General features: G+C 40.8%; 1 long non-coding RNA gene across 1 annotated transcript in view; it reads right to left on the bottom strand.

The window, feature by feature from the left end:
- The window catches only part of LOC136014361 (uncharacterized), a 30,257-nt gene extending 6,068 nt beyond the window's left edge, over positions 1-24,189 (bottom strand). The window contains exon 1 of the long non-coding RNA XR_010612657.1: positions 24,083-24,189. This is a non-coding gene — a long non-coding RNA (uncharacterized LOC136014361). The remainder of the gene's footprint in view (positions 1-24,082) is intronic.
- Positions 24,190-25,651: the final 1,462 nt, after the last annotated feature.

Here is a 25,651-nt window from a genome sequence, read left to right as displayed (position 1 = left end):
CCACCAGCACAATTACAGGATCAGAGGCAGATTTGTAGAGTCTGATTTTTTAATTCTTTTTTTCCAAGGAAATAGCTTCATTTTGTTTTGTTTCTTGCTGTTCTTGGCACAAAATTCATGTTTTATTGGTATGAAATACAAGTCTGTTTTGACACTTGCAGAGACAACGCAGACAGAGAGAAACATCTTTCTAGCTATAAACTGAAGTTTGTGTGCCTTGTAAATAGTTTTTCTTGCTCATATAGTATAAAAGAAAAAAAGAAATATTGTTACAAACGCAGATAAGTTATCTATGTATTGCTGTGTACTTTCCTCTTTCTTTCAAAACAGGAACCTGGTTCACCGAGAGCATCTCATCCTTTCACGTACTTCAACTCTTGAAGCAATAAGAAAATCGCTTAAATCTGAATACAGCTTCGGTGCATAGCTGTGAAATGTTGTCTCCCATTAGGTTACGTAAGAAATTGCTTCTCCCCAGGCCTACTGTAGAGTCAAGATGATCTTGGTGTCAATTTGGCTTGAATTGGCTCAGAACTGTTGGACTAGTAAAAAGTCTGGAAGTTTGGTCTGTGCTGTTGGAAAGCCATTGGCCCTACTTTAAGTTACTTTTGATCTACCATAAAAGCTAAGATGTTCAGGGCTGAAGCCAGCACATTTTTGTCTTAGAAAAGACACTTATCTCTTATCTGCATGTTGCTCCCATATCTAATACAGCATAAATGAAACTTTCATCCTATCAGACTTGAGGCTAAAGCAGACAGGAAACAGTGTTTTCTCTCTCTCAAAACTTTCAAAAACTTTTTTTCCAATAAATCTGCACTTCATTAAGATGAATCAAAAGCCTTTAAACCCTTTTCTCACACACACAGGGTGAAGAATTAGCACTCGAGACACAGGAGATGTAGAAGCCGCAAGCAGGACCAAACAGCTACATCTGTAACCAAGAGGGAAGCAGTGCCGGGGTACTCTCCAGCACTGTGGCACCTTCTTGGCTAGGGCCACCCTGTTGTATGCTCGCATCCACTTGGAGCACTTGGGATGATGACCAGTGCTGACTCCTGAGCCATGCTAGTAGGCCTGGGCTAAAATTGTGCCTAGGAGCTTTCTAACAGTTTGATAGAATGACCGTATCTCAGCACCCAAGTCCATGGCACTGACATTCTGTAATTTACTGGTACAGTCATAGTGGATCTGTCTAGAGAGTTACTCTAAAATGTCCCACCTAAACACTCTGTCTCCAGACTGTTAGTGCTTCTGCTTTAAGTCCTGTTTTAGAACTGTTGATAACTGTGGATGATCCAGAATGACACTTCATGCTATGTCATGTTGAGGGCTTCACATACAGCCAGCTATCATTACTTAGACAAATGGTAGGTAGAATTTTACCTAGGTAATGGAAAAATCATGCATGGGCAATATGGGATGGAGTGGAAAACCAGCTGGCTATGTGGGATCAGCTCAGTTCAGCCAGGTCAGTTCCAGCCCTGCTGAATCCAGGTAGCTTACTGCAATGTAACTTAAGTATCACCCCAGTGCACTCACTGTCATTTAATTTATGAGAGAGCTTTTCAACTTGGTATATAGCTGCTGTATGTATTTGTGACAAGTAGTCATTAGAGAGGCTTTTAAGAATAGTTTTTCAAAGCTGGGACTCTGCAAATGCTTATTTCATTTGGAAACTCAAAGGGAAGCTTGCAGAACTTCACACTTCACCCACACATCATGGATTTACCTTCTTTCTCAACAACACAGTATGGAAGAACTGTCTTCTCTTCTCAGAAAATTGCATCAGAGTTTTGTTTCCTCTCCAACATGCAAGACAGTGAATCTCTCTTTGCAGATAACAGGGAGTACTTCTGGAAATGCCATATGGTGCTTTTGAATATTTTACTTCTTGTTCAAGTTTATCCTGATTAAATCCTCTGTCATCTTACTGAGGCTTTTCTGTTTTCCTGCCAAATGTTAATTGGTACCTGTTCTTGTATATTTTAATGTTCTCTCTCAGCTGTAACGATTAGCCTCAAGCATCTTTCCTAGCTCCCAGCCCTTTCTCTAAGACTTTGACGTTCCTTCAGAAACCTGACAGGGACCTTTTTTCTAAGGCTGTGTAACCTGGTTGGCTCCCTTACTGCTAAATATTTTGCTTATAAGGACATGCATTGCTATATAGTCCTTCAGGTCTGGAAATGAACTCACTAAGAGCCCAGTGTTTACCTTACTTTCTGTTTTTCAGAAAAATTGTTCATCTCTGGTCTATGGGAAGCAACCCTGCATGATTTATAAACACCTGGCATGTGAAATGGTCTGTGGCCAAATCTGTGTACATGTCACCCCATCTTCAGAAGGAACATAACCACATCGCTGATCATTTCTCCCTCTCCAATAGCATGTACAGAAGACCAGTAATTAAAAGCTTTATCAATCTGAAAGTTGATGCTGAGTGGATTGCCATACTGTTTACTGCCCTTCCAAAATGTAGCTTCTCCCTGTACATTTTGAGTTACAACCCAAACAAAAACTCCCAGTCCGTAATAATGAGAATGTGTATACGTGTTATTTATCCATAATTTAACACATTTTATTTGCTCAAGTCATGAGATTATTGTCTGATGAGTTTAGAGTCTGAGCATTTTCTATTAGAAGACTGTTTGTGCCTTCTCAAGCATATGGACCTGAGCTGACAACCTGAGGTTCGGGCAATGCTAATAAAAATTGTACTTTGCTAGACATCAGTGATTCACTCTTCAAACATGAACCGCGATGAACTGATAGGAAAAATAAGTGAAACACCTATCAATTGGAGACCACATTTAAGAAGAGACATCCTGGCAACAGCTTGAGTTATTTGCTATATGAAAGTCAGGCAGAATCTCAGTCACCCATGCTAGATTTAGCTCTTTCAGTGGAGCAGAAGCATTTATTGTATGGCCATTTCCCAGGGTTTCTGTGGAACAGAACATCCCTCGACAGCCTCAAGTGAAACATCTTGGCCTCCAGCTGCAACCTCAGCATCATGGATTATTCCTGCAGCACCAAGATGGGCTGTCATGTTGACTCAGGTGTGATCATCTCCTTACCATAGTAGTGGCTAAAACCTCAGTTACATCAATTTACCTTAATTGTGATTACAATATAAATGAGGTTAAAAACTGATTTAGTTATTACTGGTACTTCTGTTTCATGGTACATCAGGATAGAAGTTCTCACTCTAGCGTGACTACTTGTTTTGTCAGAAAATCATATCTTCTTCATTGCTCATGTTTTCAAACTCAAAAATAGCCCTTTTCTTACATTAATATGGGAGATATTTGCCATCTGTTCTTTGGAGAGTTTGCCAATGTTTTGAGATGCCAAAGAGGGCCAAAATTTCACTTAAGAAAAGGTGGTAGGTAAATGAATATTTTACAGTTCTTAGCATAGCTGAGTGCTAAAGCTCTTCCAGAGAAAGAGGAGGTTTTATTTCGATAGCATGTCAAGCAACAAGAATTCCTTACACTGAACTCTTTATGGGCATGACCCAACTATGCTTCATTTCACGATTCCTTTGTTCTGCTTTGTAGGAAAGTGTTTCTTAGTATGTGTGGTGTTTAAAGTGTATTTATATGGAACAAATACTTCAGTCTTGTGCAGAAGTGTCATTGGATTCATTCATGAGACAGTACTAGCATTTGCAGTCTGTAAATATAGTATTGCTGTTGTTACTATTTTAGAGGCGAATTGGTCAAAAACTAAACATAGAAAATCACAGCTACTGGGGGCATGTTTTACTTGTTCTTTTAACTTGTCTGGGAAAAAGCATCCATGTAATATATGGCTCAAAGCCACAGCAAGCTGGAATGCAAAGCTTCCAATGTAAAATAAGAAATGGGAACATGTGAGAGGGGATTTCCTGGGTTGTTCTTGATGCATCCTTGCTGTTAAGCGATCTTAATCTTCATCCATCTCTCTCTCTCTCTCATACACACACACTCCCCCTACTTTTGGTCCCCTTTACCACTCCTCAAGACAGAAAGGCACAGGCCCCATAAGCAACATGGTTTGAGTTTTAAAAATACTTGACCTTTACACCTGGAGTGGGTTTTCCTGTCAGAGGAATAAGTCTAACTTGTTTGAAACCTCATGGGAAAGGTGGCATGCAAGATGGACACAGACTTTCTGTCACGCTGCAAAAACCCCATTGTTTTTTGAGTCACAGGATAGACAGAATGCATGCACTGCTCTGTGACTCAAAGCTACATGGCTGAAAGTGAATTCTATTTGCTTATCATTCATGCGTGATTGTGCTCTTTTTTGATGGCTTGGTATTTGCTTCCTGGAAAGCACTTTTGATTTTTAGTGATCTGCAAGAATTTGTTCTTCCCCCAGGAAATGCTGACATCACACCACTCCTGCATAAGACTGCTCTAGGCATGGTTCTATGTGTTTTCCCTAAGAGCACCATAAGGGCCCAACCCTGTATTCTCAAGACACCCAAACTGCAACTGGCTCACCAATGTTCTAGATACTCAGAGTATGCCAGCAGGGACCAAAACCAAGAGGTCAGTCTCTGCTGAACTTTCTCCCTCATTATGAGGATTTTAGTGCAGTCTAAGACCATACTAAAATTATTTTAACACTGCATTTCTGCCTTCCTTCATTTTTCTAATCTTCAGTGCTTGAGGTCTTCTGTCTTCCTCCCCCTGTTTCTTCCTCCTCACTTTGTTTTTGTGATTCTGGGGTTTTGTCCTGTTGATTTTTCTATTTTTGTCTGCTTTCTGTCTTTTGTTTCTTCAATTTCTCTAACTCATGCTTCCCTTCTACTTCCCTTACCTCTCTCCTTTTGTTTTTTTAAACTCAGGACACTTTTTCATTCTTTGTTTACAGATATCCTGCTTTTTCCACCCTCTTCTTATTTGTTTCTTCATTTTGCTATTTTCACTGTGGTTGCTGGAGCTCCCCTGCTTGTTCTGATGAATATACAGTTAGAGATATTTCTGGTTTAAAAAAGTTTCCAATCTAAATAGAAAAGAAAAGCAAAAAAGAAGTCAGAAAGAAAGGAAACACTATCTCCATTTTACTGAGGGAAAACTGTGGCAATGAAAAAGTCAGGTTTTTAGGCCACACAGAAAGCTTGTAGCTGAACCAGGAGGAAATGTGAAGCCAACCAGATTTCATTCTGTGCCTTCTTCATAATTTTGTGGTGATTTTTTGCAAGTGTTTGCAGTGTAATGATTTGCAGTGTGACAATAACGACAGTGTCCACAAAGGAGCGGACTTCCTACATTACTATGGATTTTCAAGCTTACCATAAACTTGATTACTTGGTGTGCATTGTATTACAAACTAATAATTATTTCAAGAAAAACAGTTTTATTGGATTTTTTCCATGACCAATTCACATCTTATTGCGAAAGCCCACCACATAACCAACCCTATGAGTCCTAACACCTGGACATAACCAATGTATTCTTTGGAGAAAATTGGAGTAAACCAGTTTTTCTGGCTGAAGTCAGCACCATTAAGATGAGCACTGATCCACATCCTAATGAATTCACAGAATTCACCTCAGTCTGTGTCCCAGATCTTTACTTTATTTGAAATACGTGTCATTATTAAAAACTGCTGGTTGTTTCTGTGATTAATATTTGGCACTAAATGCAATATTAACTGACATTTGCAATATGTGATCTCATGAAGGAGTTGTGAGTACCCAGGCATGTGTCTCTGGGGTTAGCTGGATGTTCATCACCAGTTATTGCTTCTTACTGTTTTAACCTGCTCCAGGGAGGCTATTTCTCTCTGCATCCATTCATTTTAGGGAGATTTTGCATAAATTTGTCATGGAAAGGAGCACAGAAAGACTGCAGAGCTTCTGAACCTCTCCATATATTATGAATAATGGCTAGAGATATGCCAGTATGGAGCTACAGAAAACCTGGGGGCACTCACCTACCTAGATCCTATGATTATATACTTTGTAACAGCTGGGAGAGTCAAATAGGTACCAGGAGCACTGCATCTTTTCTCCTCTAAAAGATGGAGATTCGAGCCAGGATTTGGTGGTTGTTTGTTGAACAGAGACCCTCATTGTGTGCCAGTCTTAGGGCAGCCACCCTGCCCAGGGCCCTGCTAGTAAAGCTGCACATTTACCTCGTGGTAGTGCATGATCAAAAGCACACCAACCTTGCGTTCACACAGGCCAGCTGTCTGCCAGAAGGCAAGAGAGTAAATCCCTCTGGGGCTGCCAACTTCACCATGCACAGAGCCAAGCTTTCTGCACCTGCAATGTGGCCTTGGCCCTTCATAGGACATAATCATCATGGAGCAAATGTGGTTTTGATGTAAGTCCATTAGCTTGGGCAGCCTCCTAGCAGAGGTGTGTGTGGCACTGTGTGTGCACATCAAGCCATGTCTCACTTCAGCTGTGCTTAAATTCCCCTCTTTCCCCTAGTGTGTCTGTTGTTCCTGAGAGTGGACTGGGAGAACTAATCAGACTATACAAATATAGTCATGCAGCACAGCATAAATGTGATTTAAACATATTTACGCCACCAAGGGGATTCCAGGATTAGTGTAATTGCTTTGCATTTGTCTCAGTAAATGCGATGCAATGAATTCATATAATTGGCTTGCTGCTGCACTGAGGCATAGGGATGGGAAGCAAATACTAAGTGCAGTCTGCTGAGGCTGCCCCCACTGGTGGAGAAGCTTCTCAGATAGAGAAGGCAATGCTCACACCCACTCAAACCGAAAATGAGCAAATGAGTGCAGTGACATTAAAAACAAAATTCAAACCCACCAGCAGCCTCCTGATGAAGACCAAGAGGTGCCAGAGTGAAGATGAGAGCTATGTCAAATTCTGATCTTGCAAACAGTGATGTAAATGTGGAGTAACTCCAGTGAAATCTATAAAATGGTTTTGAAATGGGCCTTGAGGGGCTTATTTACAGCACATGAATTTAGACACTGACTCAGATCCCTAATTTATGACGCTACAGGCTCCATCTCAAGCTAGTAGGTACCTCGGGGGGATTCAGAGGTACCCAAGGTAAATTTGTGCTCTGCAGTGTTCTAGAAGAACCAGTCTGTCTCTCTCTTAATAGTAAAGACAGTCTGGGGAGACAGACTTGTCACATTACTGACTGAATTAGGTGTGTAAAATTAGGCAGAGTGAAAATGCCCTGAAGTATACAGAACCCTAGAAAGAAAAAGTGACTTCCTCAAAAATTTATGGCTAATGCGAAGAACATTGGGTGTCACTGTTACGTACCAGTTGCCTTGAAGGCTGGAATCTGCTCCCAAGCTTTTACTATCATTAAGACCATCTTGTCTTTTAGAAGATTTTCAGCTGTCAGTCCAGTTTCTCTCTTTCCCATGTTCTTGATATCCTCACTGAAGCATTACAGCATGCTTCAGTTTGAAAAATACTTGCTGTAGATCTCATGACTAGAATGCTTGAGGCATCCTGCCTGGATCCAAATGGATGTCTGCACCCAAGGCAGTTTGGCACACTCAGGTTGTACTGAGATTACAAAAGTGCACCTGCAAGGGCCATCCTTTTTTGATTCTCCAGCTCATATTAGCTTCCTGACTTGTACTTTCACATGCAGAGCCAAAGATGAGTGCCTGTAAAGGGGCATGGTCAATGGAGTGGGGCAGGATGCTTGACATACCAGCTATAAGCACCTCTAGCTTCTTCAAGGCAAAGTTAAACAGTTAAAGTAGAGGTGGCTCATGTAAACAGCTGGTCTCCCCTGAAATACCTGAGTCAGGTGATGGCAACCAGCATCAGAGCAATGGCAGCTGCTTCTCTCAGCTCCCAACCTCAGCTACTGCTGAGGGAACTTGCTCCCTGTTAACACTTAGGGGTTAGTTACGAGCTGCTTGCTGAGTGAGGGACCTGACTGAAGCCACATAGGTGGGCTTAAGGTGCACTGTCACACTCAACTTGGCATGTCATCAGGTCAGCACTCCTCCAGGGTCACCATGGCTGTCATTTCTGCAGATGTTTCCACTGACCAGAGAATAGCAAGAAGCAGTGTTTGTAGATTGCTGGCACTATTGGCAGCCACACACTGAACTTTTTTCATCAGAGAAAGAGAGACAGGAGTTCCCAAGGATCTTAGCACTGGACGCATTTCCAGACCAACTTACAATATTAGTGTATCTGCTACAGCACAGGCCTCCGTATGCAAAGGAGAGATCTCACTTGATAAGCTATCATCTTCTTGGCCTCACGGATGACCTACTTGAGCCAACCTCTTGAGCAGAAGGCAGGATGGCGATGGCTTTGTGATTTTGAAGAGATGAGAGGTTTTCTATTACTGTACTGCCTCTTCTGCATTGCTCTTGCAGCTCAGTGCTGTGCTTCCTGCAGATTTCCTGGAAGGTGGCCTGTGTCATCCTGACCTTCTGCAGTGATAGTTCGTCAGCTTTCATCTGGAACACAATTTTTTGGCAACAGCTGAGGTTTCTTTCCTCCACACAGCATGCATCTTTGTCACGTTCAGCAAGCTGGGCGCTTCAGCCTCAGGAAAAGTCCTTTTTTGAAGCAGCTTCTCAAAGTAGTCGTCTCCCTCAGCCTTGTTTACCTCCTCATTCCCTGCAGCTTCTGCAGCTGGGGGCAAATCTGTGGAAACCCACAGTTACAACTGCTTGGGTAATGCTGGGGCAAACTTGTTGCTGTCTGAAGGCAGCACCTCCACCAGCTTTTCCCCTGGAGCCCTGGGGATGAGCCTCCTGGCACAGAAACCTGCCAGCTCATGATGGACAGCCTTGGGTGTTTGAGTCAGCTACTCCAAAAGAACTTGATCATGGCACAGGGTAAGAAAAATCATGTGATTTTGATGTCAACCTGTGAAATCTGTGATTTACAGTTAAATTCTTCTGGGCATTCCCTGGTGCACAGCAGATGCTGTCTCAGAATGCACAAAGCCTATCATGAATACAGAGGGGCATAGAGACTTCCCCCAGCTCTGAGTACACAGTTTTGGGGAAAATCCCCCCATGTGTAAGAAAATAGTAAAGTAGAAGCTGGCTGTCTGCTTAAACAAGGCTGGGGTAGCGTAGCTAAGCAGTATCACACCTCCTGCAGCCACTGACTCTTCAGCTGTATCTACTTGGCCTGAGACTTTTGTAACTGGGACCTCCCACCCACTCTCACATTCAAGGACCAGACATATCTGAGCTACTTAACTTGCAAGACTGAATAAGTCTGAGTACAATCAGAGCAGGGCAGCCAAAGTCTGGAGCAAAGGGTTTATAGAGAAAGCATCATAACTTTCTCCAGCAAAGCGTCCATCTTCAGGATGACACAGTCTTCTGCAAGGCCTGCTTCTGCTTAGGCTGAAGTTACAAACACATCAATTCTAGGCAGCGATGTTTCCATTTGTTCTCCTTTGGGCTAGACACTGGTTTCTGAATCTTTCAGTACTCTGCCATTTCTCATGCATCATCTCTATTGCAGATGAATTATGGGAATAGATGAAGTCAAAAGCTGATTTAATGCTCTCTTAGTTCAAAAGCCTTAGGCTTCCTCCAGCTTTACACCCCTTGATACTCCAACGCATACAACACCCTGGAGCCAAACTTCTCATCAGTGCGATGACTACAAACATGGCAAAACAAATTCCGTTCTCGAAGAGTAACTCATGATAGCTGATGGTGCACTTGCAGTGGTGTAATGAGGCATAGAATTTGCTTCAATGTGCTTTTAATACAACGAGAGAGACTCAGGCTATTTATTATGGGAGTCATATAAACAAGTCATTCAAACAAAATCCTTCTAATTTTGCAGCAGTCTAGACATGAAGCATATTGCGAAGCCATGTCTAAGGACAGTGTCATTAAATTTTTTATCCTTATTTCCAGTTCAGAGGAGAACTGAGGATAAATGTGACAGTCTGGCACTTATATTATCCCACAGTACCTAAAAGGAGAGTCAGAGTCATCTGAAAAGCCCTTTGATTATTGCATGATAAGAAAGGTTTATTTCATGTCGGCTGTGCTGGGATAACATTGTCTTTGCTGTGTTAGGCCAAGTTTGCACACTTTCTGTGGGAACCCTCCTCATTCCAATGAAATGGGATGATAGGAAGCATTTTATTAGAGCTTACTGGAAAAATGTGCCAGAAGTGCCAAGGAGCTGGGACTGTTGTCCAGCTGGCTGCAGACAGGCAATGTGTAAGTTGCAAAACGTTGCAGGATTGCTGGGCTGGATGGAAATTCCCGTCTCAGCTAGCGCCTCATCTCCTAAACCCATACACATCCCATGAAACACATGCAAACCTTCTGCACCAATCCTAAACAATGTATAGGAAATATACTGCAAAGGTTGCCTTAAGGTCAACAGACCTTTGCAGAGATGGTGGTGTGCATGTCCCCATGCTCTCCGGGACACAATGGCATCAGGACACTCCCACACACCTTCAGGGCACACAGCACATTGTCACCTACGTGGCACTGTGAGTTGGCACAGGTAGGACTATGTTGTCCCCAATTCAGGCTTTGCATGTGCCTCCTCTCTTTGATTTTTTGTATGACTGGGGCTGATCTTGAGATGTAGAGCTTAGCCCAGAGCTCTCTCAGCAGTCAGTGACATCTGGAAGTAGAAAATGTCTCCCAAATATTTATGAGATATGTCAGTAATTTCCAGATTGCTGTCTTTCCCTAGTGTCTAACCTGAAACTTCCTTACTGCATTTTAACTCATTGCTTGTCTATTCATGAAGACATTTCAGTAATTAAAGTTTATGAGTAATACTCTAAATGAGGGAATAAAATGAATTTCAAGAGACAGCAGACTGAAAAACAGGAGTCCTGAGGAGAGATTTGGAAAAGGAGACTGGATCTGATGTGTCTTTTTCTGGCATAGGAAATGCCATGGTGGGGAAGAAAGGCAGAAATCTTTTGTGGGAGGAGGCAATGGGAGCTACAGCTGTTAGTGAATGAGTGGCAGGAGTGAGAAACATAACATCACAAGGAGTCGCACGCTATGTCTGGGTGAGATGCATTATTTGGCAAAGCCTTGATGGAAAGATAAACTGAGATAGAGGAGGATATAGCTTTTCAAGCTACTGGGAAGAGTTTTTGGTTGATTGCCAGAAAGTAAATATGTTAAATGATGTTCAGGTTCCATTAAGGTCTGTGAGAACTTCACCATCAGCTTCAGCAGGACTAAAGTTTCACCCTGTGTTTTCCATTAATTGTTTTGTGTTGTTTTGTCATTTTTACTTTTTTTTTTTTTTTTTTTTTTTTTTTTTTTTTTTTGCGGGGTGGGCAGCAGCTTCATTAGATGTCAAAACACAGATAGGCTGGTATTAAAGCACTGGATCCAGAGTCAGATCTACATTTCTGCGTTAGCTGAGGCAAAGAACTGGGACAAAAGACAGAGTGGTAATGGCGCAGTCAGATCTAATGTTAAAAGCCTTCATCTAGAAGTAGGCCAGTCCTGGAGCTCTGGTCTAGCATGGCACTGAGATACGAGACACAGATCACCAGAAGTGTGGATCAGATTTTACTAAAAATAGAAGAGGTAAAAAAGTTCTGAAGAAAAGTGGCAAGAAAAATCAGCAGCTTTTTGTCCTTTGGCTTTCTTTTTGTATTTCTTTTCTTATCTGTATTTGTAACCTTAATATGTAGGGCTTTTTTTGGTCACTTCTAATATTATATCAATACACTGTAATCATACAGTATCAGCTACCATATGTATTTTAGTTTAAACTTCAAATTTTATCTTCTCCTATATATTGTCATTTTAATACCAGTAATAAATGTAAGTCATGATCCAGCAAAGTCCCTAAGTACTTCCCCTTCTGTAAGTCTATGAGATACAGTTGTGTAAATGATAAATGTTTCAGGCCATGACTAAGCTGGAAAAAATGAAGGATGGGATAGGGGGAAAGGGGAAGAAAAATGGAAAACATACAATATATCATTTTCCTTTGATCTGAAATGTTTTATCTGAAATAAAGCATTTAGTGTTGGCCTTATTTAGCTCTTCCCCCTCCTCCTCCTCCAAAAAAAAAAAAAAAAAAAGAGGTTAATACTGAAATGTAAGAACTGTTTCAAAATTAAATGTTGATCTTTCTGTACAATTGTCCTCTCAATTTTGTTTCTGAATACAGTTGTAGTTTTTCAACAAATTGCAAATTAGCCTAGCTGTCATGTAAATGACCTTACTCTACTCATAAGATCAAAAGTTAGGCAACATTAATGTGTTTTGCAACATAAAGGTGAAATAAGAGCAAAAGAAAGTCTGCACTGGGAAAGAAAAATACACTTTGGGAATACAGATCAGTGTGTGCAAAGAATGCATTCTAGCATGTAAACTGCCTGCAAAAGTTTAGCTAGCATACAAACAGTCTTACAATGTGTTTGCATTTTGCAGGCCAACAAACACTCATCATTAAATCAGTGAGGCCAGTCAAGATGTCTGTAACACAGCAAGAGGCACAGCAAAAGCAGCAGCAACAGCAGCAACAAACTCCCTTCTTGCTGCCTGCAAACATCCAAAACTTTTATTGCATTCATTCCTAGCAGGCTGTTGGGAACCATGCTATCTTCTGACCTTAATATCTTTAGCCTAGCAGAGACAAATTGTCTTCCCAAAAGCTGGTACTTTGATCACCCTCAGAAATAAAGATCAGAGGATGACTAAGGGTTTTGGGAATTGAGTTCTTGCTCTCTTTCTTGCTCATACAGGCACGCAAAAACTCACATGAAGCCACATTTTCATATATTTGTTATTGACGCAGACACACTTCAATGAGAGGTCTTTACAGCGCACGTACTTAACAGACACATTACACAAATGTTTGCTGTGTACAGAATAATCAAGGAAACAGACTCATGTTTATTATTACTGAATCAGCAGCAGCCTGATGGATTAAAAACATCCTCTTTTTTTTTCCTCTCTCTTGTTGTGAAAGTGCCAGTGTTGTAAACTCTCCTTGCAAGAGAAGTGGGTGGAGATGAAGCGACTCATGACCTCCATGACCTGTGCGCTCCCAGTCTCTCAGGTTAGGTCTTCTGGCCAAAATCCAAAATCCCAGAACATCAGCCACAGATACTTGGAGCCATTTGGGTTGGGAAAGAAGACAGTAAATGTCCGTTTCCGGTTCACAGGCCCTTGAGCGTCACCACATATTTTGGAAGTCTGTCTGGCTTCCTGACTTTGAGAGTCTCTTGGTTTAGAATTCAGGGAGCAGCAGTGAAAGGCAGAGAAACAAGGCTTACCTAAAACCCTGTGAATAGTCAGAACATTTTATTTTCTCTGATTTCTAATATTTTTAAAGTTTTAGTTCATTAGATAATTATTTGGGGGGGATATTTGTTGTAGCTCCTGTTACTATAATGAATTGTGGTTCTTCCCATATATACTCTTTAGACTGGAAGAGATACTCTAAAATGAGTCTGAACTCTTCCTTATCCATCCAGATTTCCGTTGATTTTTCACTGGTATCGGGGCTGGACATTGAGGGTACTGTAACTCCAAAAGAGAGGGTTCAGTCTACACTGAAACAGTATTTCCTTAAATCTGAAGATATTGCCAGTCCTATTTAAACACAGACTTAAGCTGATCCTTGTGAAGTTTTTATGCATCTAAATTAACTCAATAAATTCGCCCAATCTTATTCAGTCTGCCTGGGCATCTGCTTTTAATGTGGGCAGAAAGAGATTTAGCAGCACTTTGCATATTGTTATTAAACTATTTTTAATCTCATTGTGATAAGCAATACACAGCACAAAGACTTGGCTACCATTCAGAGTTGGGAAGTGGTGTGTAATTATGAGGGACTGTACCTGTCCTGAGCCAGTAAAATTACTCAGTTCAGTGAGTAGCTCGTAAAAGGGGTTCTAATACATGAGAGCAAGAGCCTGGTTACTCTACTGATCTGAAAAGGGAAAGAGAAGGTGTGAGTATGCAGAGAGCTAGCATTATGCATGCTGGAAGCAGGTATTACAAAAAAGGAGAAAAAGATTAAAGCAAGGGAATCAGGCAAAAGCACATAAGGCCCTTTTACCTTCCTAAACGGCCATTCCTGGGAGGACATTCCTGCCACTCTTTGCAAAGCTCTGTATTGGTGGAAGGAGCTGGGGTTTGGGGTTTTGGATCTGGTTGGGTGTGTGTGGTGGGGCTGTAACTTCTGAAACCTTGGGTACATACATACTCAATATTGGTCTTACTCTAATTGTCATAATCAGAGTACAGACTGTTCCTTCCTGGACAAGTACAGCATTTCTCATGGGCTTCTCATCACACTGCCACTATTACCCCACCTCATCAAGTAATTCCTACCCACGTTTCCATAAGTTTTCTCATTCTTGCAAAAGTGACTCTGGAAGGGTCACATTTCCATGAGCAGGCCTATTTTAACTTTCTCTTAGTCAGAGACGAACTGCAAACACTTGGCAATGTGCCTGGACAAGAACACAAAGCACAGCCTTCCCTTTTCATCCCAGGCATTTATCAAAGGATGCAGACGTTGTTCTTTTCTCTCCCTGGGCCTGTGTTCCTCCTATGCTAATCACCTCTTCCAAGCCAGTGATGGCTCTGCCTGTTGGTGCAGCAGGCAGTAATGGAAGTACAAGGAAGCCTGCTAACAAGACAGCCAGTGAAACACAACCTAAACCAAACAGAATACTGCCTGCACTGCTGAAGAAAAGTCTCTGCAATTTTTAAGGAGTGGTCTTTTTTTCGATTGTCTTGAGATGGTCCTTCAATGATGGCCCCTGCTCAGATGCTGGACTTTGCACTTCATCACCCCACGAAGGGTAAAGGTTGTTTACATGGCAAAACTGACCATAGCAAACAAGATTTCCACAAGGTGAAAATGTCTTGTCACACTCCTTCCTGTGCAATTGCAGGTCCACCTGCTGCAGAGATATTCCTGTTCTTTGTTCATCAAAGCATGATGGTGCCAGATGGAAAAGGCAGAGGGTGTTATGGCTGCGCAGGTGTGGGGCAGTGAAACACTCCTGCAGATGAACTCTGTCATCACAGGTGTCTTCAGGCTGAGCTATCGCTTGGCAGTGGCCATTCTCCTGAGGCAGAACCTGTTGTGCATGTTTGTAAGGTTTAGCTTTACTACAACACACATGCAGTCATAGGAGGAGGGAAACACTCGGATGAGCCAGGTGCTAATGCCTTCAGCACTTCCACTAAAAATCTTTAGAGAAAGGCAGGGAAGTGATGGGAAATGTTACCGCTGTCACAGGCAGATAATGCCTCAAAGTTGCTTGTGAAACCCTTTGCTACTCTAACAACTGGGATGCTAATCTCTGAAAAAGGAGCTGTTGTAACTTTTGCAACTCTGTATCACCAAATGCAGATTCTAGCAAGTGAGAAACTTTCCCTTAAGCTTTTTTGCCAACTTAAAATTTCAAGCTCATTTGGGTGAAGAATATTTGCTTGTCATAGAAAATCATTCTTTGTCCCCAGAAAACCTGAATCTCTGGCCTTGTGGCTATGCACAGAGACTGTGCTCAGTCTTTCTTGTTACTTGTCCCTCTATTCTACCAAATAGGCTTAAATGTGACACTGAAAATACTGAGAACAGTGAAATATCTTGCATCCCACTTTATCAAGGTTTTTATCAAGTACCCTTACTGTTTTTATTTATACTACTGTGAGTCTGTATTCATTAGTGGAAAGAAGATACAAAGAAAGGTTATAGGGCCTCACTCCAGTTCAGGTGCCTTGCTGTCCATTGAGGTCATCTAACAAGGATCCTAGAGCCAAAACAACTTGTGGATCTGGGCCTCCCTCCAGATTTACAATGGGGATAACAGAAATTGCCTTTAGTAGCTCTGTCGTTTATTTTAGAGGCCTGTGTTGCATGTTTGCTCCTTGGCAGGATGAGAGCTACAAAGTGAATAAATATCCTTCAACCACAAATGAGCAAGCAAATGGAAGGAAGTGCTGCTTAAAAAAAATGCTTTCAGTGACTTACTCAAATTACAAGAATGGCAAGAGGCATTTTCTAGGAAGGAAGAGAGTTTCTAAATTGTTTTATGCAAGATGGTCTATTTTATGACTACATTCTGAAAAAAAAAGTTAGAGGTAACTACTGTGAACGAAACAGCTCTGGCAGAACACGAACACTCCAGAGCTTGCTTTGTTTCAGAAAGAACATGTCATATCTCCATGATCATCATCTGTTGCAACATCACAAAATATGATACTTAGATTATATTGGTGTTCTCTGTAAGTCCACTTAGTCTCCTATCCACCCCCCACCCCCAGTCTGACCTCATTGTAGTGAGGGACAGCCAACTACTTCTTCCCACTGTTATAGCCAACAACTAGCTTCATGTGTGACTTATTTGTTTCCTCATTAGTCTTTCATGTGTTGGACATTTCTCTAGTTGGTGATATAATATGTCTGATGCCAGAAGGGGAGCTGAATAAAGGCCTCTTGTTGTGAACTTACAGTCATTAGTCACTGAGTACCTTCTTCTAGATTAAATAACATTGAATATTACCTAATTATTCATATCATCTCAGTGCAACAGCAAAAGATGAGCCTGATTTTGAACTTTGGATTTGCATAGCAATCAGGCTTCCAATTTACCTCTATTAATTAGTAAAACAATGTACTCTAGATTTTAAACCCCACATTAAAGAACACTAATAACCCAAAGCCTTAGTTCTTGCTATTTTATAATGACCATATTTGGGTTCATTTTCAGGGTTCATCTAATATACACATTTCCTTTATAAACATTAACTTCTACTGAACGAAAAACCACTACTGAAGAGATGGGTTTGACTATTATCACACATAATAACTAAACTTCTTTATCATACTCACTGCTTTATACTTGGGTTGAACTAACTAGGAAACTTCTCTTGCTTTAAAGTCTCATATAGAGATGAGCCAGCTTATTACCAGTAATAACTGTGTAGAAAGGAATGAGCCATACCATGAGGGATAGTCCCTGATAATTCTGACCTCAGTGCTAAAGTAAGTAGGTAGATATATTTGACTGAGAGTGGTTTTTCTATCCATAGCACAGTAGCACTTTCTCCAGCAGTGATGACAGGACACTGACAAGAGGAATGCTGGGGTGTGCTCATCTACAGGCACAAAATCAGGTAGGTAATCTTTTTAATATTTCTGACTGCTGACACATTTAATTACATCAATAGGATGGGCTGCACTCTAGTACTGAACAGTGGGTAAGAGTGCACGGCTCTGTTCCTAGTCAGACACACATTTACTGTGTCCTGCTCTTGGAAGGGGGTGTGTGTTGGGGGTGTGTGTGTGTGTAATGTTGCCTGGACATTGCCTCCTTGTCTAGAAAGCAAATATTCAGGGCAGGAATGGGTGGAAGAGCTTTCATTTGTAAGAGCAAAAAGGTGAGGAAAACAAACCAGCTCCCTGCAAGAGCTGAAACATACTGTCAAATAGATAACAAATATACTCCATGCTTTTCTACTACCAACATAGTTTGTGTTACTTACAGGCAGGATTGTACCCTTCGTTGCTGCTCTTTCTAAAAGCCGCAAGTATATGACAAAAACTGTGTGCTTAAAAGCACTCGCCCATTATCATGGAGGTTGAACTCTCTGAGGAGCCAGTTCACCCTTACTTTTGTATTCATGGAACAAAAAAATGAAGACAGAAACAAAGCAGAAGTGAAGTATTTAAAGATTAACAAACAGATACAGATAATTAAAAGAACTCAATGTAGGAATCTTATTAAGGGAGCACTATGGAATAACAAAGTGCCTCATGTCAGCGATTAGCTCCTGGAGGACAGACCCTTGGTTCACCCATAGAGTGATTAACTGCTCTTGCATTAGGGAAGAGTGCCGGAACTTCTTCCTGCTTCTTCACACGAACACTGCACTTTCTCTGTTTCTGCAAAATGTTTCAAATACCTTCCCCCCACCCCCTTTTCTGTTTCTAATCTTTTCCTGGATTACTGAATGTACAGTGAAACTTCTTATCTTGTGCAGGAATTATGTTTATAACAGAAAAGGAACTCAGGGATTGAATGCCTCAGGGACTTGGAGGATGAGATGTAGAGACTTTTATCTTGAGGTTGCTTTCTTGAATCAGACCCAAGTTGGTAGTGACCTAAAATTGCCTTAGCCTAATGACTGTTTGGTCTCCATTGTGAAATGTGTTTGGTGGGCTCAGTTTAATTCCTGGTAAATACTGTTTGTGCACTAAATTATTTCCATAACTGGTATCCATGTTGGCAGTCTCACAGAGAGGTCAAGGGTTTGATGGGAACAGGGACTGAGTTATTCTTTCATGCTGCATGCTGGTCCCTTCTAGCCATGTCAGCTGAAGAACCAATGCAGTCTGCAGTGGGTCAAAGTCTGCCTGCTTGTTAACCTGCTCCTTTCAAGAACAGAAATTGCAATAAGCTAACTCTGAAAATTTACTTATGATTGAAAAAAGCTCCATTCATCAAGGGTCCTTTTAACATGCTGGAGGCTAAGGTACCTCTGGAAGCTTCAGGCAGTAAAGGGTTAACAATTCAGGACATAGTCTGATTAGCGTAGCTGATGCTAAATATCTGGATAGAGATACAGTGCACAAACAGTATAAGTCTGTCAGTGTCTCCACCCTGCTGCTCATTTCTGGTCTCTCACTTTTACTGGCATTTGTAGTCATATGAATATATGAGGTATCAGATCAGGAAGATCTATAGGTTACAGAAAATGAACCAGCAAAAAGTAAACTGGTGAAGTAAACTAAATAAAACTTCTGTACTCAGCCAGTGAAAAGATTTTTTTAATTAACTTAGAAGTCTTCTGTTATTCCACACTTCTACAAATTTAAGATCCTGCAGACTGCTAGAATAGCAGCAGAAGTGAAATCTAATTAGTATTTCCACCATGATTTTGACACAATTTCACAAGTATGTTCAGGACATATTTCTGCAAGTGTGCATTCAAAATCAATATGAGCTGGAGGTCAGTAGAAAATTCAGCTGTCAGAAAGTAATTTCTCGGTCACAGATTCACATAAAAATTCAGTAGGACCCTCCTGTCAGACTGCACTGGTAGAAGTTACAATAAACCTTATGCTATCTGCCAAAATAAGGCACAACAGAATGCAGCATGAGCATTTTCAGTTTGCATGCCAAGTAAGTCCAAAATGAGTTTTAACACCAAAATTAACATCTGCTACATGCATGGTCTTAGAGTGTGATAAGATGTAAAGTGCAGACAGAAATACAGATGGTTTGCTGTCACGCAGATACAGACGGTTAAGCTCCCGACCTGAAAGTGGGGTTTGACCACAGCTCCAGCCCATGCATGCAAGTTCTTCAACAATTATTAGCGTAAATTGTATTAAATGCACTCCTGCCAGCTGGTTAGGATTTTCAGGACAAGTCTCTTACTGTGTAGTTATAGCATTTACCATTGTAATTTTTAATTACAAGCTCTCATATTAACTGGAGCCACATGATATTATCATCGTGGAAGCGAATAACAACAGTGCTGTTGGAAATCCGTAAGACTGTATGCCACCATCTGAAAATACCGAGCCATAATTCATTTCATAGCAAGGCAAGTAAAATCAGTATTTTGCTCTAGTATATATTGTCATAGAATCATAGTTAGGGTTGAAATATTTGTACATAATTTTTTACAAAACAAGTGTTAAGTTATCTGGAAATATTTTAAAAACACACTGTCTTTCTGAATTTTAAAAACATAATCCGCAGTAGGTTTTGCAAGTAACTTAGAAACCACAATGTGTAGTGTAAAAATACATGTAGGTGTGATAAAAATGCATTTGCAATACTGTGCTCTTTCTTAATGGACTAACTAGAAATCAATAGTGGTTTTGTCTGCCTTGCATTTTTCTTTTCCTGAGGTGAGTTCTGGAGTAACTTTCTTCAAAATGTAGATTGAGAATGGCATGAAATGTGTTAGTTCATGTGTGTCTAAAAAGATCATAAAATCGGCATCACCACAGGCATTCAGATGAACAGAAAGTGTTTGTGGAAAAATGAAACGAAGAAGACATGAATGCAGCCAGCCATATGATAAACCAGATCTCATGAATGTGCTTGTTTGTATCTAAGGAAGAACTGGTCTGCCTTGAAGTTTGTCTGGTTCTCCCCAGCTTGGGTAATAAAAGATTTACCTTTCCTCACCGATTTTCCTTGCTTTGTTTGTAAAAGCACATTCTGTTATGGAAATGGCCAGAGTGAAAGTCTGGCCTGAAAAGAAATAAATCTGTTTCCAGTCTATGTGATGTTAGTATGCAATGTCTTCCTAGATTGAGTTTTTCAGAGCAGATTCCTTGTCAATTCGCTGCTTTTCAGAAAAAGCCTATAGGTGGGAAAAAAAAAAGCTTATGGCACAGCTGCACATAGAAACACGGCACAGCTGTCAGCTGGAGAAGGAGGGGGATTTTCAATTTGCAAAGGTAAAAGCATGATTTCTTCTCCCCTCTCTACTTCTGAGAAAATGTAAGGGTGATCCTATACTGCCCTTGCTCCTTCCAGGCAAATCTGCATGAATTCAATGAGAGCTGTATACATGAGCTGCAAGGACCGCATGGCCCAGCACGGCAATTATCTTTTTAACTTACAGAAGTAACTGCCAAGTAGCTGGTAGTGATTACACATTTCTCTACTCGATGTGTGCAGCTTCACTGGAGAGCAAGCAACTCTGTCTTTAGCTTGCACGTGGGCAGCCTGTTCCTGCACTTCCTAGGCCCCAAAAGCTTTAGTGTACCAGTTCACTGTACACTGACTTACAAACAGTGACAATGGGAGAGGGAGCAGATCCTAGGTCATGAGATTTTTAGGAGGCAATTTTCAAGCTGCTGCCAGAGCAAGACAACATGTCTTAATAAAGTTTCATCTGTGCGTAGTAGCTGAGAACAAAACCAATCTGTTTCCCAGCATTGTTTTGCTTTGCTGCTGTGCTAGCTTAATGCAAACCCGTCAGTACCACTCTACTGGCAGTTTCCATGAAGCTGTTTTTCTATAAATCTGAACATACACTGTGCTAAATTGTTCCTCCTCCTGCATCGCCCTGCAGAGCAGTATTACTCAACACAGTATGAAATTCTTAGTTACCGCTATCACTGGGCTTTCTGTGGCACAGACCCAGTTTTCTGTGCTGCATTCCTCATTTTATAGAACAAACTGAAGTTTGTTTTTGTTTGAAGAACATTGACCAACATCCTGAGCACTGCCAATTAGGGTCAAGCATGGAGCGTCTCACCACCTCCCATTTCTCTGGTCTGTACTCTGTAGCATCATTAAGTCTGTACTTGCAGGAAGCTGAGTCACCCACTCTTTCCTACTTTGATACACCACAGTTGATGGCCATTCAAAGCGGGGAGCGGGGCCTAGCAGTTCTGTCCTGTGATATGTTATCTGTCCAGAGGAAAAAGAGTGATCTTCAAGCTCAGGTTTATTATGGCATTGAATTTGTACTCTCCGCTTAAATTAATGATGTACAGTTTTCCAGCCTGATCTGATTGGTCCTAACTGCCCAACCAATAAAGAATTTTCTATCACTATAAATTAAAATAAGCACAGGAAATCAGGGGAGGAAGGAAAGAGAAGAGGTGAAACAGCCAAGATTTCAGTGATGTATGCAAACTAAGAGCATCTCTGCACACTCATCCCAAAGACCACCAGCCTGGACAGCTATTGTAAAGCTTAGTGGAGGCAGGGTGACAGAAGGAAGGGTGGGCTGGAGTAGGATCCTTTGTAGGTCTGCAGAGAGGACCAATGAAAGTCACTGCTGAGGCACGTGTGTGACCATTTCCTAGAAATACAGTTTCAGGAGGAGTTTAATATCCCAACAAACTTGTACCTCAGAGAAGGTGGTGGAGTGAGATTGTATGTTTTCTGTGTATGCATAGTAACATCAGCTGCCAGCGCACAACCAGAACAAGCAGGGCCTTTATGCACCATGCAACTATGAGAGGAGCTTGCTACTTGTGACAGGAGTCCAGGGGTACCTTACCTCCTCCTTTGCCCCGTAAGGTCAAGCCTCCATGTGTGACTTACCATTTCCATAAACTTCAGACTCTGTAGAACAGATGTATTCCTGATTGTTCTTCCTATTGTGTTAATCTGTGACTTAATTAAACACAGCAAAGCTTTTATAGCAGAGTACCTGAAATAGTTTATGCTTTCATCACAATGTAGTGGGCTTGACACAGCTACACCACCCATGCCAAAACATGCTATTGATGACAAAACCTGAAAGTCACCAAAGCCTTTCATAAGCTAAATTACAAAGATGGTGTCTGAGTAGCAATCACATGGCAAAGATTCTCTCTGCATGTTCGAAACCAGTCGGCCTGTGCAATCAGGCAGAAAGGTCAGGAGATGGACAGGGTTATATCACCTGCAAATCTGCCAGGTTTTAGTCCTCTTACTAGCACAGGCTGAGTACTCTGTGTGTTTGCTCAAACCTCTGTGTGTGTGTGTGTGTGTGCACAAGTCTGCATGTGTGTGCATGTCCACAAGGTCTCTCTTACTCTGTTTCCGCAGTACAGTCTGGATGCTTCTTGTGATCAACAGTGTACTCATTCGGCCCAAAAGAAGACCTGAGATGTGATTACACTGAGAAAGATATATTTGAGGGCAATTCTAGAAAGAACAAATACAGCAAGAGCTGCTTGCAGGACCTCAAAGTTCTGCAGTCAGCTAAAGAAACAGAGATGTGTTTAGTTAGTCACCAATAACTGAGTGAAAAGCAAGCAGGTAATGTAATTTTCTTCAGATAAGGTGCTGGAGATCGAAGGAGTTTGGACTTGTTTCCATTGAACACATAGCAGTAAATGTGGTAACTCCTGAAAAGTGCTTGAGAAGGCAGAATTGTTCATATTTGTTGTATCTTGCAGATGACGGTTAATGGGTTAGCTTTCGTTAGGCAATTTAAGTGGTTCAGCAGAATGAACTATTCTGCCTTGATTCAAAAGGCAAGTCTCATATATTCACATCTACAGATACAGGGAATACTTAGTCTAAGAGCTAAACTCCACATCTGATCTCTGCAGAACCGAAATTCAGAGCAGCTATGCACATCTATTTACTTGAAATTTGGTACCTGTTTCTAAAAACTGTGGGTTGGGGTCCTCTCATACAAAAGGATAGTTACTCTAGCTAAATGATGTTCAATTATAAGTTGGCTTGCTTTGCAGTTCTGGAATACCCTGATTTAAGGGGATGGGAAAAGTTGTTATTGTTCTCTACTACTGAAATTTTCTTTTTCTTCTCTTTTTTTTTTTTTTTTTTTTTTTTTTTAAGACTAAGAGATTAAAAAACAGTGATAGCAATTTCTGATGAACTTGAGTAAGGAAATGTGAAGCATCAGTATAGGAATTTTAATAATTTGTCATATTGACTTGTTTTACTGTTATCTGTAAATTTTGAATCTTTATTTAGAGTAAAAAAATCAATGCTGTGTGAAAACACCAGAACTGTGTAGATTTCTACAATAAATATTTGACATTTTTAATTCATTGCCTTTCATTTGTTAGCAGCTCTCAAGTATTCATTACAAAATGGAAAACCAGAATAGTTGTGCTGTTTTGCTAGAAAATAGGAAATGCCTTAAACGAAATGTGGTGAAATTAAATCTAAGTTAGTTTTTCTCATATTCACATAATGCTCACTAGATTTTTACGAAGAAAATTACTCTCATCAATGCTTGTGTCTGTCTTATATGGGTATTTCTATCTTTAACAGAAATTTCTGATTCAGAGCTAATTTAACTAAAAAGTCATCTCACTGCTTTTTAAACCTGCTGAAGTTGTAGATTACAAGTTCAGTTTACACTCAGGAGCAATTCAGACTCTTTGACACAAACCAAAAATAAGTGTTCCACAAAATGAAAAGTACCTCTGTTAGCTGAGTTGTAAAAACTCTGCAGACCACAGACCTGAAAAGTTTACTTTGCCTTTATACTTGAACAAGAAACTCTTGATATTTGTAATTACTTGAAAATAGACCTTAGAAAACTTGTTTTTCACCCAGTCTATTCTCTTCCTCCACACAGCCCCTATCTTTAAGCAAGGCAGACATATACACATGGATATGTTGCAAGCGACACAGGGTACATGTGAGTACATGGTGCAGAGGAAAGGCATCTGACTTACAGTACTATCCCTGGCCAAAGCCTCCTCTTTGCAGTAACTGTAAATGGCTCCTGCAGATCCTTTGGCTGGGATCGGAGACAGTTCAGTCTGTATCAGCAGTAACAGATTAGTTGCTCACAACAGAATAATGATGTCTGCATGGCTATGGCCAGTTTCACTTTGAGTTTTTAGGTTCACACAATAGTGAAACTCAAAGTACAAATAGAGGAAGGGGATGTCCCAAAACACTGTAAAGTGAGCACACCAGCTCCATTTTCCAAAATGTATGCAAATTGCTGTTGGTGGGTTTTGCACAGCCCTACCTTGTAAATCACACTACAAAGCCACACAGCACATTTTAAAGTTATGAGCTCAAGCTTCCCACAGGGTTGCAACAAGCGACTGGTCATCTAGCCTCAAAAACTCCACCTTGCACTCCTCTGACACAGGAGGCAGCTCTAATAATGTCCTCATTAAACACTCCAGAGAGCCTTCAGCAAAGCTTATGCTGCCTGTGTGCCATACGTCTCTCATTGAAACAGAGTGGGATTTAGGTGACACAGAGTTTTTGTACTGGTACAAGCTATGGGATGAATTTCACCACAAAGCAATACAAAAAGACCACACAACTGCTTCAGCTGAAGTGGCATGCAAATTTTGACCCTCCACGGACAGTACTGCCATCAGCCTTATTTAAATATCAGCCTCTTTTGTGAGGCTGGTTCAGTTGTGTCATGTCCATATTTGAAAATGCAGCAGTCAGAATATTTGAGGGAAAAGATTTCCTGAAAAGATCTGAAGTTCTAAAACATGCTGCCAAAATGTCACTTCTGTTGAAAATTTCAGTGCTTTCAAAGGACAAACATAAAACTACATGCCAGAGCAGGTTGAGATTGTGAAATGTTGGAAGATGCCCAATTTGTCATACTGCCACATAAAAAATGGGTGTGCTTCAATTGTAAATATGGACATTTTTTTATGCTGTAATGAACTGTTCCTCAGAAATTTTGAAAACAGAACTTATGGAGATACCTACCATTTCACAGAGAACCATCTCTGTATCCATTTGTAAGCAGAAGATAAAATGGGATTTAATGAATCACTGGCTTGTGATTCTGTTCCATCAAAAGTTGTCTGTCTTCCTCTTCCCCTCATTTCAAGAGCAGAGCAAGACATCATGTGAAACTTCTGAATTACATGGAGAATCTGGTTTTGACCATCATAAGTTTGCAGGCCTATGCTATGCTACTGGCTAGCATCTGCTGCGAAGTTATATTACAGCAGCTACATTAAGTAGTGCCAAAGCACTAATCTGAAGTCAATTAACAATTGTTACTAAGGGGTGTTTCATTCTAATCCTTTAATAATTCACCTGCCTTTGATGTTAATCAAGTGGCTTAGAGAAGTAACATTTGATGGAATAAAGCCACAGATGCCAGAAATAACACGAAAAGCTCCTACTTAAAGCAGTTAACAGCTGCAAAGCTAAATATAACAATAAAATGCATTAGTTAAAGAGATGTATATATTTAAGTGTACTTAGATTTTATTACTAAAATGCATAATGTGATACACTGCAAGATTTAAGTG

The sequence above is a fragment of the Lathamus discolor genome, chromosome 5 (assembly GCF_037157495.1).
Source record: "Lathamus discolor isolate bLatDis1 chromosome 5, bLatDis1.hap1, whole genome shotgun sequence".
In the NCBI taxonomy this organism is placed as follows: Eukaryota; Metazoa; Chordata; class Aves; order Psittaciformes; family Psittacidae; genus Lathamus; species Lathamus discolor.
This window is presented reverse-complemented; position numbering and strand designations above follow the sequence as displayed.